At 48.4% G+C, this 14,889-nt stretch overlaps 1 protein-coding gene across 1 annotated transcript in view; it reads left to right on the forward strand.

The window, feature by feature from the left end:
* Positions 1-1,532: 1,532 nt before the first annotated feature.
* The window catches only part of epb41a (erythrocyte membrane protein band 4.1a), a 76,800-nt gene continuing 63,443 nt past the window's right edge, over positions 1,533-14,889 (forward strand). Inside the window, exon 1 of the mRNA XM_086194176.1 lies at positions 1,533-4,887. The gene's annotated coding sequence lies outside the window, so the exon portion shown is untranslated. The remainder of the gene's footprint in view (positions 4,888-14,889) is intronic.

A 14,889-nucleotide genomic window follows, 5' to 3' on the forward strand; every position in this document is an offset into this window, starting at 1 on the left:
AACAACCAGGGCCTTGGTCTGCTTCAACCAAGAGGAGAGCTCTCCATCAGGGCGCCGAGCGCCGCGTGAGGCGAAGGAGCTGAAGGGACGAGAGTGGACTGAGCTCTCAGAGAACTCTGAGCTCTCTGGAGAAACAAACCTGAGACTCAGTTTGGTGTCACAGATCTCAAAGCTTCCCTTTAGTACATATAGGCCCGTGTGTGTGTGTGTGTGTGTGTGTGTGTGTGTGTAAGAGAGAGAGAGCGAGAGGGAGAGAGAGAGAGAGAGAGAGAGAGCTAGATGCATGGACAGTACAGTAGGCTGGTGGATGGGATGTGTGTCAGTACTGCAGTACTTCTTCCTTCAGCCGCAGCTGTGTGCGTGGGGGGGGGGGGGGGGGCAGTGAGTATTTGCAGCCATAAACCACGTGTCTGTGCGTGTGCTTGACTTTCATGATTTCACAGTAATAATAATAATAATAATAATAATAATAATAAGAAGAAGAAGAAGAAGAAGAAGAAGAAGAAGAAGAAGAATCAGGCTCAGGCCCTAAAAATGAGGATGTGTCGCTTCTGTTTCCGGGGAAACAGGCAGCAACTTGACGCAGCATTTCCTGCCGCCCCTCCGCGTCGCGGTGACGGTGCGGCGAGCTGCCGGTGTGCGATGATGATGGAGTGATGTTGATGGAGTGATGTTGATGGAGTGATATTGATCCGGTCTCTGAGGCGGATGGAAAGAAGCGACACCACGAGGGAAGAAGAGCAGCGGAGCCGCAAGCGACCTTCCAGGTGCAGGAACGGAGCGTCTGTTAATCTGCTGGCCGTCAGCGCGAGGCCCGCTGCTGCTGCTGCTGGGTCCCGGGTCCTGAGTCGGTCCCGGGTCGTGAGTCGGTCCCGGGTCGTGAGGCGGTTCCGGGTCGTGAGTTGGTCACGGGTCATGAGGCGGTTCCGGGTTGTGAATTGGTCACGCAAGGTAGCAGGAAGGTTTCATGCGTGACAGGAACGAGAACTGACTGGTGACTTGATGAGTAGCTGGTCGGTGACCAGGGTTACTAGCAGCAGCTAGTACTACTGCTACAGGTAGTAGTTACTACTATTAGCAAGTACTTCTATTACAGGTGAGTACCACTGCTACTGGTAACAGTTACTACTACTAGCAAGTACTACTATTACAGGTGAGTACTACTGCTACAGGTAATAGTTACTTCTACTGTTATAGGTAAGTACTACTGCTACAGGTAGTAGTTACTACTACTAGCAAGTACTGCTATTACAGGTTAGTACTACTGCTACAGGTAGTAGTTACTACTACTAGCAAGTACTACTATTACAGGTGAGTACTACTGCTACAGGTAATAGTTACCAGTACTAGCAAGTACTGCTATTACAGGTAAGTACTAGAAGAAGAATTTTGAATTCTGTTCTGAATCTGACAGGGAGCCATGCAGAGAAGCAGTCCAGGAGAGACCTGGTCTCTGCTACCAGTTCTAGTCAACACGCGGCAGCAGCGTTCTGGACCAGCTGGAGAGTCTTTTGGGACTTATTAGTCCAGCCTGGTAGGAGGGAGGTGCAGTAATCCAGCCTGGAAGTGACAACAGCAGGGACGAGTTTGTCTGCATCTTCTTGAGCCAGGATGTGTCTGATCTTAGCGATGTTACGTAGATGGAAGAAGGCGTCCTGGAGATTTGCTGAATGTGGGAGTTAAAGGGTCCTGGTCAAGGAGAACTCCTAGGTTCCTATGGTGGTGCTGGGGGCCAGGGTGGTGCCATCCAGGGCACCTGTCTCATCAGATCAGGTGGTCCTCAGGTGTTTGGGCCCAGCACAAGAACTTCAGTTTATCAGAGTCTAATAAAGGAATTGATGGGTCCTCCATGTTTTCCTGTCCTTCAGACAGGCCTCCAGTTTAGTCAGCTGGTTTGTTCCATGTGAATCATTGATGAGTTCCGCTGTGTGTCGTCTGCATAGCAGAGAACATTAATGGAGTGTTTCCTGATCATGTGACCTAGAGGAAGCAGGTACAGGGTGAAGAGGACTGGTCCAAGCACAGACCCTTGTGGAACACCAGAACTGACTGTAGTGGTCTCAGAGGAACCATCATTAACAAGTAGCAACTGAGATGACCTAGTAAATATGACCTGAACCAGTTTAGTGTGGTTCCTTTAATGCCAATGCACAGAATGCAGTGATAATCATGTCTAAGAGAGTGCAGTAATGCTCGGGCCTAGCAGTAAATATGATGATTCAGTATTTGATTTGATTTATTCTCACACCTTTATAGGATTAGCTGCATTATGGCGGTGCTGAAGACTTCCTAACCACACATAGAAACGGACTTAAAGGGAGGGAGGTACCTTGCAGGTTTTATTACTCAAGTAGTTTAGAAAGTACATATATTCTTGAATTCATGCAATTATGTGAATATAGGTCCCAAAACACGGTTCTCAATGTGCTCTCATATATCAAACACTGTACATGGTGCTCTTTTGTTATAATTAGTGTAACATAGTGAATGAAGGATACATGATAACGACTGGTGTTTCAGGCCAGTTTGCAATCCACTGCAACTCTTCAACTGCTGTGAGTGCCACAGATGATGGCTCAAGCTCTGGCTCAGGTGGTGGTGATCCTACTGGAGCGTAAGGACTGTACACTCGGTAGCATGATCCAGTGTGATCGCCATCATCAGCTGCATCCTCAGGCACCGGTAGATTACAGTTTGGTTACAGATCTGGTACTGGTTGCTGGACAGGGGCATATCCATTGAAGGCTTGCTGAAGCATCTGTTTCAGGCATGATGTAGTTGGCTGCTGATTTGGATCTATCATGGATGGCAGGCCTCTTGCCCCCTTGTGAAGATGCTGGTTCAAAGGATTCTGGAGCTGGTGGTCTCTGTATTGGAGGTTCCAGGTCTTGGACTCCTGGGGTATACCCTCCCTGGTACTGCTGGTTTCTCAGTAGGATGGCTCCACACAGGTCTTGTGGGGAGTGTCCCATCAGGGTTGGATCATTGGGATCCAACTGGACCCTATTTGGCAGAAAAACTTGTGATCTGGGATAGAGTCCTGCCTTTTGGGCCTAATGTCAAGGTTTGAAGTTGTAGTTAATGTGATGTACAACAGTTACATTTGTCCTTGGTGGTAACTTCTTTGCTTTGCCGCCACTACTCCAGTTGCTAGTCCACATCAGGTCAGCTGGTTCTTACTTCGCCTCATGACCAGTGACCAGATCTGCTCCTGCTGATGTCCCTTCCTCACTCCTGTTCTGGATCATGCTCTTGTCCTGGATCTTGTTCAATCATATCTTATTTGTTGTCTGTGTCTATACCGCTATCCTGGCTCTGTCTTTCTGCCACGACCCACTACTTAACTGTGCTTCTACTGTCTAGTCTTTGTCTTGCAGCTTATCTTTGTGAGCATCTCTCTGTTTATGGACCTTGTAAATGTCTTTCTCCTGCAGGGAATGTATAACTGTCCCCTATTGGTCCAGGCTCCTCTCTATTTGGATCTCTTGCTCTGCAGCAATTGCTAAGATGGAACCAAACCCTCGTACCTTTTAGTTTAAGGGCTGTCGGGGTTACTAAGAGGAATTTGAATAGCCCTTCAAGTCTAGGTTGGTTCCACCTTCTTTTGAACACCTTGACACACACCCAATCTCCTGGTACAACCTTTTGTAGTGGGCTGTGAATGGAGGCTCTTAGTCCTCTGCAACACTCTTTACTCGTTGAAATATGGCCTTGTGCATTCGAGTTAGGTGTGCAAATAATTTGTCAATTTTTTCTCACAATGCCCTTCTTATGGACCTCTACGATACAGCACATACATTGGTCTTCCTGGCAGCATTTCATGTGTTGTGTGCTCATCAGTTTGGAATCTCGTTGACATCAAAGCTAGCGGCAAAGCTACTGCCTAATTAAGCCTGTATTCACTATCTGCCATAATTTTTGATAATTTTGCTTTCAAGGCGTGATTAGCTTGTTCTACTGCTGGAAATGGGGATGATCCCAAACATCTTCAAAGCTTTTATGATTGTATCAGCTACAAAATGGCTTCCATTATCTGACCTGATTGTGTCTGGCAAGCAGAAACGTTGGAAAACAAATTTAGATAGTAATGCAGCTACTGTTCTACAGTCTGGACCTCTTGCTGAACCATCATTCACTGGTACCAACTGAGGTGGACCTAGAAAATATGACCTGAACCAGGTTAGTGCAGTTCCTTCAATGCCAATGACAGGTTCCAGTCTCTGTACAAGGATGTGACAGTCAGAGAGAGATAAATGCAGCACCCAGCCTGTCATTATCAACATCCACATGAATATTAAAGTAATAATAACTTTATTCATTTTACCATTACTACCATGTTGTGTTTATCATTAACATTAATGATGGACCTGGGCAGCCGCTGTTGTGTGCAGCCTACCCAGAACTCCGCCATTTCTTGCTCTGCCGTCCAGTGACATCATCATGTATGACACACTGTCCAGGGAGACCCTGCACAATGACAGCTCTGATAGGCTCCACCCCTTGAGACAGAACAAGATAAGCAGCATTGATGACGGATTGAATGATACTGGAATGTATTTTGTGTGGTTTAGCTCAACTTGTTATGAATGATTCCAGTTCAGAGTGAATTAGAAGGTGATGGATTTGTCCACAATGAGTTAGATGATATAAAATCAAGCTAATCAGGGACTTATGAGTCAGTTATGCACGTTACTGCCTTTGGGTGGTTGAAGGGAAAGTCTCTGAAGACAAAGTGCTCTTCCTTGGAAGACTTGGTTGGACTGAAAATGTTGTCCAAGTGCTGGATTTAAGTCTGTTAACCCTTACCTTCCTTTGTCTTCTTTTCTCCCTTCTCACACTTCTGGATTCATTACTGCTGATGACTTGGAACCCTTCCTGAACATAACGGTGAGTACATTTAGAGAGAGAAATGTACATTCTCACTGCATTCACTGACATATCTGGGTCAGTCTGCTGCTGCTGTCCAATCTCTGTCCATTTCATCTGCCGCCTGCTTCCTGATGAGGACTTCCTATGTATCCATAGATTGAAAGCACATGAAATACCACATTTTATTCTGGTGAAGTCTAGTTCAAGTCTGCTTGAACAGAACTGATGAAAACAAATCAAATGAAGAACGGATGGTTACAGAAGGTAACCAAGGTTCTATGAATGAAGGTCAACACGCCACCGTATGGGTCATTCTCTCCGAGGGTGAGCTGTTTCAGGAGACAATTAGAAAATTAACATCTCCGCCCTTTGGGTGCAATCAGAGCCTACAACTGCAGCTGCGTTATCACCTGCCCTGTCTCTTTTCTCCGACTGAGGCCGAACCAGCCAACTGACTGACAAACCAAGGTGGCGTGTTGACCTTCATTCATAGAACCTTGGTTACCTTCTGTAACCATCCGTTCTATTTCATATCAGGTCAACACGCCACCATATGGGTCAACAGTATAGCAAATAAGGTCAGGCAGGAGATGCAGTGAGGCTCAAAGACACTGAGGACAGCCATTCATTGATCATAATACATTTTAACTAAAGAAATAATAAACAATAAGGTCATGGGGCACAACAGCCAAAGACCGACAAGGATCACCTACTGCAACAGAAAATACTGGTCACCTCTTCTGTTCTTGTTCTGCGGACAGAAGAAGGCCCACAATAACAAAACCACCGGGTGAACACTCACCCTGAAGCCACGTCGCAGCATGGTAAGGACCACACACCTCAATGGCCTGCTTACAGGACAGCAGAGGCAACTGACGAACCAACATTTAGTCTGTAAAACCTTGCAAAGGTCCCAGAAGAGGCCCAGCCGGACGCCTCACAGACATCCTCCAAGGGAGCCCCCTTGAAGAGCACCCAAGAGGTGGACATACCTCTGGTGGAGTGGGCCCCTGGGCGGAGGGACTCCAGCACCATCATAGGCCCGAGCTATGGCCTGGACCACCCAGTGGGCTAACCGCTGCTTGGACAGCGCGTGGCCCAGCTTGGTACCCCCATAGCAGACAAAAAGCTGGTCAGCCTTTCTAATTGGGGCCGTACAGGCCATATAATCCTTAGGGACCGCACTGGCTAAATGTAACTGAGCCGCCTCCAAGAGTCATGAGGTGGAGGGTGAAAGGGCTCCACAACCAAGGGCCGCACCAGGAAAGACCGAGGGAGTACCTTCGGTAAGAAGGCTGGATTAGGCAGGAGAGAGATGGCAGAGCCCTCTCCCCCAACCTCAAACAGGATGGATGCACAGACAGGGCATGCAGTTCAGAGACCCGCTTTGCAGAGGAAGAAAAGCCGTCTTGAGGGAAAGGAGCTCCAGCCCCAAACTGGACAAAGGCTAAAAAGGAGACTCCGACAGAGCCCGCAACACCAGCTGCAAATGCCATGACGGTACCACAGGGGACCGTGATGGCGTGATACGCCTAGCCCCCTTAAAAACTGGCCAACAAGGGGTTGCGCGCCCAATGTCCTACCCTCAATAGGGATTTGATGAACAGATATGACAGCCACAAAGCCCCTCAAGGTGGACTCAGTCAGCCTTCTCTTTAACAGGGACTGCAAAAACAAGAGGACCCCTTGTGTCCCACAAGAGACTGGGCTCTGGCCTGTCTCTGCACACCACTGGTAAAACCGCTCCCATCGGCCAGCATAAAGTGCTCTGGTAGAGGGAGCCCTAGCTGTCTGTAGGGTAGCCATAACAGCAGGACTCAAGCCGCAGGGCGGTTCCCGTCCAAGGGCCAGGCATGTAACCTGTAAATTCCCAGATTCTGGTGCCAGAGCTCTCCCCGACCTTGAGATAGCATGTCTGGCCAGACTGGGAGGCACCAAGGGCTCCCTGCCAACAGCCTCTGCAAGGTTGCCATTCATGGCTGGGGCCACAAGCAGAAACCTGGCCCCCATCCTCTCTACCCTGACCAATACCGCTGGTATGAGTGGAAAGGGGGTAAAAGTGTACAACAGGCCCCGGGGCCACTGATGTGCAAGAGCGTCCACCCCCAAAGTCCCCACCGGCCCTACAATAGAGTACCACAGTGTACAATGAGTGGTCTCTTGTGAGGCTAAGAGGTCCACCTGGGCTTCCCTGAACCGAGCCCAAATGGCTTCCACAATCTGTGGGTGAAGTCGCCACTACCCTGGCTGGGGGCCGCCCCTAGACAGGAGATCCACTGCCACATTCGCCACTCCTGGCAAGTAGATGGCCTTCAGGGACACACCCTGAGCATGAGCCCAGAGGAGGATTTTGTGCGTCAAGTCGTGCAGGGACCTTGACCGCAGCCCCCCTGGTGGTTGATGTAAGCGACCACGATTGAATTATCGGAGTGGACCAGCATGTGTCTCCCCTGAATTACCAGAAGGAAATGCACCAAGGCCCGATACACTGCCTCCAGTTCTAGCAGGTTGATGTGAGTACCCCTCCAAAGGGGACCCCAACAGCCGCGGGCTGGGTGGTTCGCCCATAGGGCCCCTCAGCCTGCCTCTGAGGCAAGTTATGGTCACCCTTGAACACACTGGCCCCAACGGAACACCTTCCCTGAGGCTCAGGGTAGTGGTCAAACACTGAAGTAGCTGGACGCGCGGCTTGGCAGGACAGCTGTGTGTGTGCTGCCGCCCTTGCAATCACAGCTCTATCAGAAGGGTTCAATTGCTCAGGCACAGAAGCATCCCCCATGTCAGAGAGCGATTGATCATCCTCCTCGGACTGGGGGTTGTGCAGACCTTCCCAACTGTCAGAGGCTGCAATAGACAGCACAGCTGGATCCCTATCCCAGTCCCCAGGATCTGGCCTGGTCATGGTATGCAGCCCCACAGGACGCTGTGCATGCACCAGCTCCTAAAGGGCATCCTGCATAGACTGCACCTGCCGCTGTAGCTGTTCAAGCTCTGCTGGGCGCTTCCTCTTCCGGGAGCGCTGTCCTCCTTCCTCGAGCGGCGGTTCACACACCACCCACGGCTCCAGCTCAGCCTGCTGATGGGCCTGGACCAGGGCAAGGGATTGAGAGCAAAAACCCTCGCTGTCCTGAGACATGGTCTGGCAAGCCAAGAATGCCCAGGTGAACCAAGGGAATGAAACAATGCCTCAGGTAGCGTGCGAACTCCCAGACGCAGGGGCTCCTCTCAGCACGAAAAACAAAAAAACTCAAGTGTGGCAAAAACAAAAAGCGTCAGGCAGCATACAACCTTCCGGACGCAGCGGCTCCTCTCAGCTCAACACAGGTAAGTCCCCTTACCTTCGTTTTCCTTTTTTTTTTTTTTTTTTTTTACAAAAATACAGCTGAGAGGAAGAGTTCTCCCCTCTGGGAAAAGAGCCTCCCCGCGGCACCACACAAGGATCCACGCACTCTTCCTCTCTTACCGCAAGAATTAAGCAGTATCTGGAAGAAGAAGGCAGTTAATCAATCACCAAATCATACAATATTCTGTCTCAATCTGAAAACCATACTCACACAACTGGTCTCCTGGAGGAGAAAAAGAGACTGAGCAGGTGATAGCGCAGCTGTATTTGTAGGCTCTGATTGCGCCCAAAGGGCGGAGGTGTTAATTTTCTAATTGTCTCCCGAAACAGCTCACCCTTGGAGAGAATGACCCATACGGTGGCGTGTTGACCTGATATGAAATAGAACTGCAGTTAACTTGAGCAGAAGTTGGGTGACGTTCAGTGTTCCCATTGAAGGGGTCACATCCCTCCATCGCCAGCCTCTACAGCTGAACGCCCACCAGTCACCACTGTGAGCCCAGAGCATCATCGATTCTCAGACCAGGAGGGCTTTACCAATTTTTTGGTATTCTACTTCCTATTTGTAAAACTTTCTTCTTTCACACAAAGTGAAACAAAACACAAATAATCTTCCAAATTTGATCAAATAATCAAGTGAAAAGTTGTCAGCAGCTATCAGGCTCTGTCGTGCTCGTCTTTTCTCGTTGTTATAAGTGCTAAACACGGTTCATTAGCCAACAATCTGCTCTAACCAGTTTTTACTCATGAGCATGATTATTATTTTAACAATCTATTATTTTATATGATATGCAACACTTTTTTTTTTGACTGGTAAAAACTGTGTTTTGTAGGTAGAATGTTTTATTGACTAGACATTCGGCTGGCAAGTGATGCTGATACTGGAGAGCAAATCTTCTCTGTAGCTCAGGGGCAGGTTTCTCTTTTAAAGTGGTGAGATTATTGGATTTCCTGTTTGTGTTGCTCCCTGCTACCTGACCTATCCGTCCTGCTGCAGAGCTCATTACGGATGTACAGTGACTTTCATCCATAGGAACTAAATCTCACAGTCAGGAAAGTCCTTTATACAGTTGATGAGAGTTTATGCCAGGTTGTTTTATTACAATAAAAGGTTTTTAAATTCATTTAGAAGGGATTGGTTTTTGGCTGTGATTTGTGCGTGCATGCGTATGTATGCATGCGTGTGTTTGCGTGTGTACTGCAGCAGAAGATGCCACATTTTGATATCTTTTGCCGAAGTTCATATCTCTAAATGTCACCTTGATAACAAGATGCCGTGACGAGAATTCCCAGGTGTGCAGTTAAGATCTAAGTGAAGGTGGATTTTGAAGCTGAAGCTCATTGACGGTCGAAGCATTTGCGTCTCAAGCTTTAATTGTTGGTGATATGATGTGGAAGCTGAGAGTGACTGAACATGACCCTGAGCATGTTTGATCACCTGAGATAGAATGACATCACATCCTGTAAGTCACACTAGTAGTGACAGCTGACCTGACCTCCCACTTTCATGTCATGGTCAACGCTGGCAGGTTGAAACATTTCAAAATGTTGCTAAAGTCACTGTCTGTGCTCAGCCACTCGCTGATGCTGCCCACTTACTCGTACAGCAGAGCGCCGGGGGGGCTGTCGTGGGGGGGGGGGGGCCCTTTTCAGAGAAGTTTGTGTATTTTATAGAAGAGAATGTTTTGGAGTCCAAACTGACTGAGCATGTGGACAGGTCTATTTTTCTGTCTTCTCCCTTGTTTGATTCATTCAACTCTTAAGGATGAGCACTAACTGAGTGTGTCCATCAGGTGGCAGCAGAGAGCAGAGCAGAAGAAATGGGTGAACAGGTGGCCTCGGACTCAGGATGGATTATCATCATCAAATGTCAGCAGACTGATCCAGTGTTGGCAGAGAGCCGAGAGGAGAGCCCAGTATTTACTCACATGCTGCCTGCAGGCAGATGTGGAATAGTTGTAGAGGTCAAAACACAGCGAGGCTGCTGAGGCGGCGCACGGCAGCAGGAAGTTGAGCCTGGCTCAACAGAAAGACGACGGAAATGTGGGGACATTTGTTCATGTCAGGTAGATGTTGGTCGGACGAAAGCAGGCCAGATAGGACCCAAGAAGAAAGTACAGATGCAGTGCAGGTGTGACGCCTGTCACTCAGTCCTCACTGGCTCATTTCTTGTGAGTTGTCCTCATGGTGTAGAAAAAGAAAAATCATTTAATATTAATACGATGTGTAGCCACTGGAAAACATGTGAACTTCATAGGCCGAATCTGTAGTTTTATCTCCAGAAAACTTGCCAGACACTTTCTATGGGAAGTTAAGCTCGAGAATTTTTCATCTTTTTGTTTTAAGAAAGAATCCATGAAAGCCCTTGTCACAAACAGATGGATTCAAAATTGCCATTTTGAAAATGTGTATTAGGCGGCCCGTTGGTGCAGTGGTCCTCACTGTGGCCCCCTAGAAGAAGGTTGTGGGTGGAGCCCTGGCTGGAGCACGGTGTCTTTCTGGGTGAGTCTCCATGTTCTCCCTGTTCCTGCTGGGTTCTCTCTGGTACTCCAGCTTCCTCCACAGTCCAAAGACATCAAGAGGGACCAGGTTAATCCAGACTCTAAACTGACCGTAGGCATGGCTGGGAGAGCCAATGGTTGTCTGTCTCTCTGTGTTGGCCCTGCCATGGACTGGTGACCTGTCCAGGGGAAGGCTGCTGGGATAGGCTCCACCCCCCGCGACCCTTAACAGAAATAAGCAGAAGAAAATGGATGGATGGATGGAAAATGTGTATTACAAAAGTTTGCATGATTGACCGTGAACCCAACCCGTCTGCTGTTCAGAGCACAGAGTTTACAATCCTGGGATCCTTCTAGAAAGTTTCCAACTGGTAATGTTCCAGATGCACAGTCCCAGTGCTCTGAGGATTTTTCACTATTTGAATTAGACAGTGTTTACTGGTCTAACACAGTGGTTCCCAAACCTCCTTCTGTATCCCCCTGAGTTGACGCACCCCCACTTCCCCACACCTTTGGGAAAAAAAATGCAACAATGCTGCATTCAGGACATAGACGATAACCTCTCCTACACTTAAGATCCTTAAGATGAGGTGCATTTTGAATGGCCTGCATTTATTTATTAAGCAATATGTCAGTTTTTGATTTTAAATTTCACGAAGGAAATGTTTATTTACACGTCTTTATTGTATGAGATAATCCCACCAGGATTTCAAACCTGGTGTGATCGAGACAAACGTGGCAGCGGAGACAGGACTGGCGGGCTCCGCGGCAAGACTGCTGGTGTGGACGAGACATCTTGGTCTCGTTCTGGGGCAGTCGCCTGATGCGTCCTTCCCGGCAGGCAGAGGCAAACCACTGGTGCCAGAGGAATCGTTTGTCTGAAACGGCGACAGTGGACAACCTGGGCCGGAGGGGGCCCTCCGATTGTGGTTCACCTGGTTAGGATCGGGTCTCTAGGGCCCGGTGGGCAGACTTGGTTGAATTATAGGCACCTGACAGAAAAAAAAAAAGAACTTACCGGTAAAAATACAGGCTGTCCACTTGATAGTGTCTTGACAGAAGGACCAGCATCTGGCTTCAAACTGAACTTGGAGGTGAAGCCCATTTGTTTTTGCTGCCAGTTGGTGAACGGACTCATGTGAAGTGTTGACTGCAAACCACAATGTGGTTTGTTGTGTTGCTGTGACCAAGAAACAGAATCCGTCTCTCTCTCTCACAGCAAAGTTTTTCGGTAGATTATGAAAGCTCATGTCATTATCTTTCCTCTTTGAATTACAACCCGCTACAGCACATACGTGTTGATCCGCCATCTTCTCTTCTCCTCAGAGTCTGAACGAGCAGAGCGGGGCTGGAGCTCGAGGTCGCCCAGTGGCTTTGTGACGTCTGAAAGCCAGTCTTTCCTGAGCCTGCCTGTTAGGGTCTGCCATTGGTTCACAGCAATTTGAATGCAGAAATACTGAGAAATGCGATTATGAGCTTAATTTTCTCAGGATGCGTCCTCTAGCATCAGAAAAATGCCACATGAACATGTGAACATGAACAACATGAAAAACATAATTTTCATCGGAGTCAATCCAAACCCCCAACACATTTTTTTTTATCTCATACACACCCTAGTCGCAGCTCACATGCACACACTTTTGGAATCCCTGGTCTAACAGATTAAGACATGAACTGTTGATAAAATGTTATCTCATAGCGACCCATGCAGCCTGAGTGAGGACAGCAGCTTTGACTGTAGTCAGTGCTGTCCAAGAATTACAGCCACGATAAACATCAACCAGGACTTATGGGCCCCCAACCCCCTACCCAAACTCCATCACAGTTGGGGACAGTCAGGGACAGTGAAGGGATGATGCAGGGACAGTGCCAGGACAGTTGGAGAAGGGGAAAGGAAGTGCTAGGACAGTAGGGGACAGTGAAGGGATGGTGCAAGGACATAGAAGAGACAGTGCTGGGGCAGTCAAGGACTGCCGGGACAGACAGGGATGGTCAGTTGAGGTTGTGGAGGCAGCATGATTATTGTTGAGCATGTCTACAATGGACAGGTGTCTTCTTTGGAGGGGTGTTTTGAGTGGACAGGTGTCTTTAGTGGACGGGTGTCTTCTGTGGACTGGTGTCTGCAGTCGACTAGTGTCTTCAGTAGATGTGTGTTTGGTGAGGACAGGTTTCCTCAGTGAACTGGTGTCAGCAGTAGACTGATGTCTTCAGTAGACTTGTGGCTTCATTAAACTGGTGTCTTAAGTGGACTGGTGTTTTCAGTTGACTGGTGTCTTCATCGGACTAGTGTTTATATTAGACTAGTTTCATCATTGGACTGGTGTCTTGAGTGAGTCCTTCATGAGACGTTGGACTCGTCTCATGAAGACGCAAAATTCCTACACTCTGACCCTTCACCTATCTACAACAGAATGTCCACAATTTGGACAAAACTGTCAAAATGAGGACTTTTTTTACTCCCCGAACAAAATCTATCTCCTCCTAGGGCATTAATGCTATCACTTCCAAACTTTCACACATTACTCTCCCAACTGTGCTGATTAAAAGTTTTTCTAAGTTTATATTAATTACTCGGTTTGGATTCTATAAGCCCTCAAAGTGGGGGAGACACGTTTCACCTTACAATTGAAGTCTATGGGGAGACGGTGTCCTCTCAGGGTACATACTGTCAAACAAACGCTTCTCACGTCTACACCATACATCCCACAGCTTTAACAAACACACCACTGCATTCCTGACAAAAACCCCTACAAAAATATGGTATTCTGTGTCCCTCTTGACCAACGTATGCCGACTTATTCCACTTTTCCACACTCCGATCCTGGTGCTCCTCCTCTCTCTCCACTCTAGCACAGATCAAAGACAGAGCAGTGGGGGAGGGGTTCTTAAAGGGCCAGCTCTCAGCTCTGCTCTCACTCCAGCACAGATCAAAGACAGAGCAGTGGGGAGGGGTTCTTAAAGGGCCAGCTCTCAGCTCTGCTCTCACTCTAGCACAGATCAAAGACAGAGCAGTGGGGGAGGGGTTCTTAAAGGGCCAGCTCTCAGCTCTGCTCTCACTCTAGCACAGATCAAAGACAGAGCAGTGGGGGAGGGGTTCTTAAAGGGCCAGCTCTCAGCTCTGCTCTCACTCTAGCACAGATCAAAGACAGAGCAGTGGGGGAGGGGTTCTTAAAGGGCCAGCTCTCAGCTCTGCTCTCACTCTAGCACAGATCAAAGACAGAGCAGTGGGGGAGGGGTTCTTAAAGGGCCAGCTCTCAGCTCTGCTCTCACTCTAGCACAGATCAAAGACAGAGCAGTGGGGGAGGGGTTCTTAAAGGGCCAGCTCTCAGCTCTGCTCTCCACTCTAGCACAGATCAAAGACAGAGCAGTGGGGGAGGGGTTCTTAAAGGGCCAGCTCTCAGCTCTGCTCTCCACTCTAGCACAGATCAGAGACGGAGCAGTGGGGAGGGGTTCTTAAAGGGCCAGCTCTCAGCTCTGCTCTCACTCTAGCACAGATCAAAGACAGAGCAGTGGGGGAGGGGTTCTTAAAGGGCCAGCTCTCAGCTCTGCTCTCACTCTCTGATCAGACTCAGGCTTCTAACTCCTAAACTACAAGGCCTCCACACGGGATTAAGACACCCTTGGATTCAGGCCAGGGGCTCAGGTCCTTACAACGCTGCTTGCAGCTTGAATTTTATTTGGAATGGTGTTGGTTCATTGATAAACCTACTGGACTGAGGCTCAGGAGTGGATAGGAAGGGAGAACAGGGACAGGATAGGGAAGACAAGGGGGGGGGACAAAAACGACAACAATAGCAGAAAAACAAACAAACAAACAAAAAAATAGTAACAACAATAACAACAGAGAGGAAAAAAAGAAAAAAACATTGGTTGCAGAATTTCCAGTGCAGGGTTACCATTTGGTTTAATATAATTTTTCGAATAAATGTCTGAGTGTGTGATTATGGATCAGTTGTGCATCGCATGTGTGTATGTGTGTATACGCATGTGTGTACGCGTGTGTATGCGCGTGTGTATGTGTGTGTGTATGTGTGTGCTACCATTTGTCTTGGATGCTGTGCGTAGCTGAGTGTAGCTGATGTGGACGACCAGGACATCACGCCCCCAGTCCAGGATAGCAGGCAGGTCAGGACCAAGCCACCAGGGCACCCAGAAACCCCCAGAACACGGTGATCC

This window comes from Aulostomus chinensis, chromosome 22, assembly GCF_037954235.1.
Source record: "Aulostomus chinensis isolate RoL2024-O1b breed Wild chromosome 22, RoL_Achi_v1.0, whole genome shotgun sequence".
In the NCBI taxonomy this organism is placed as follows: domain Eukaryota; kingdom Metazoa; phylum Chordata; class Actinopteri; order Syngnathiformes; family Aulostomidae; genus Aulostomus; species Aulostomus chinensis.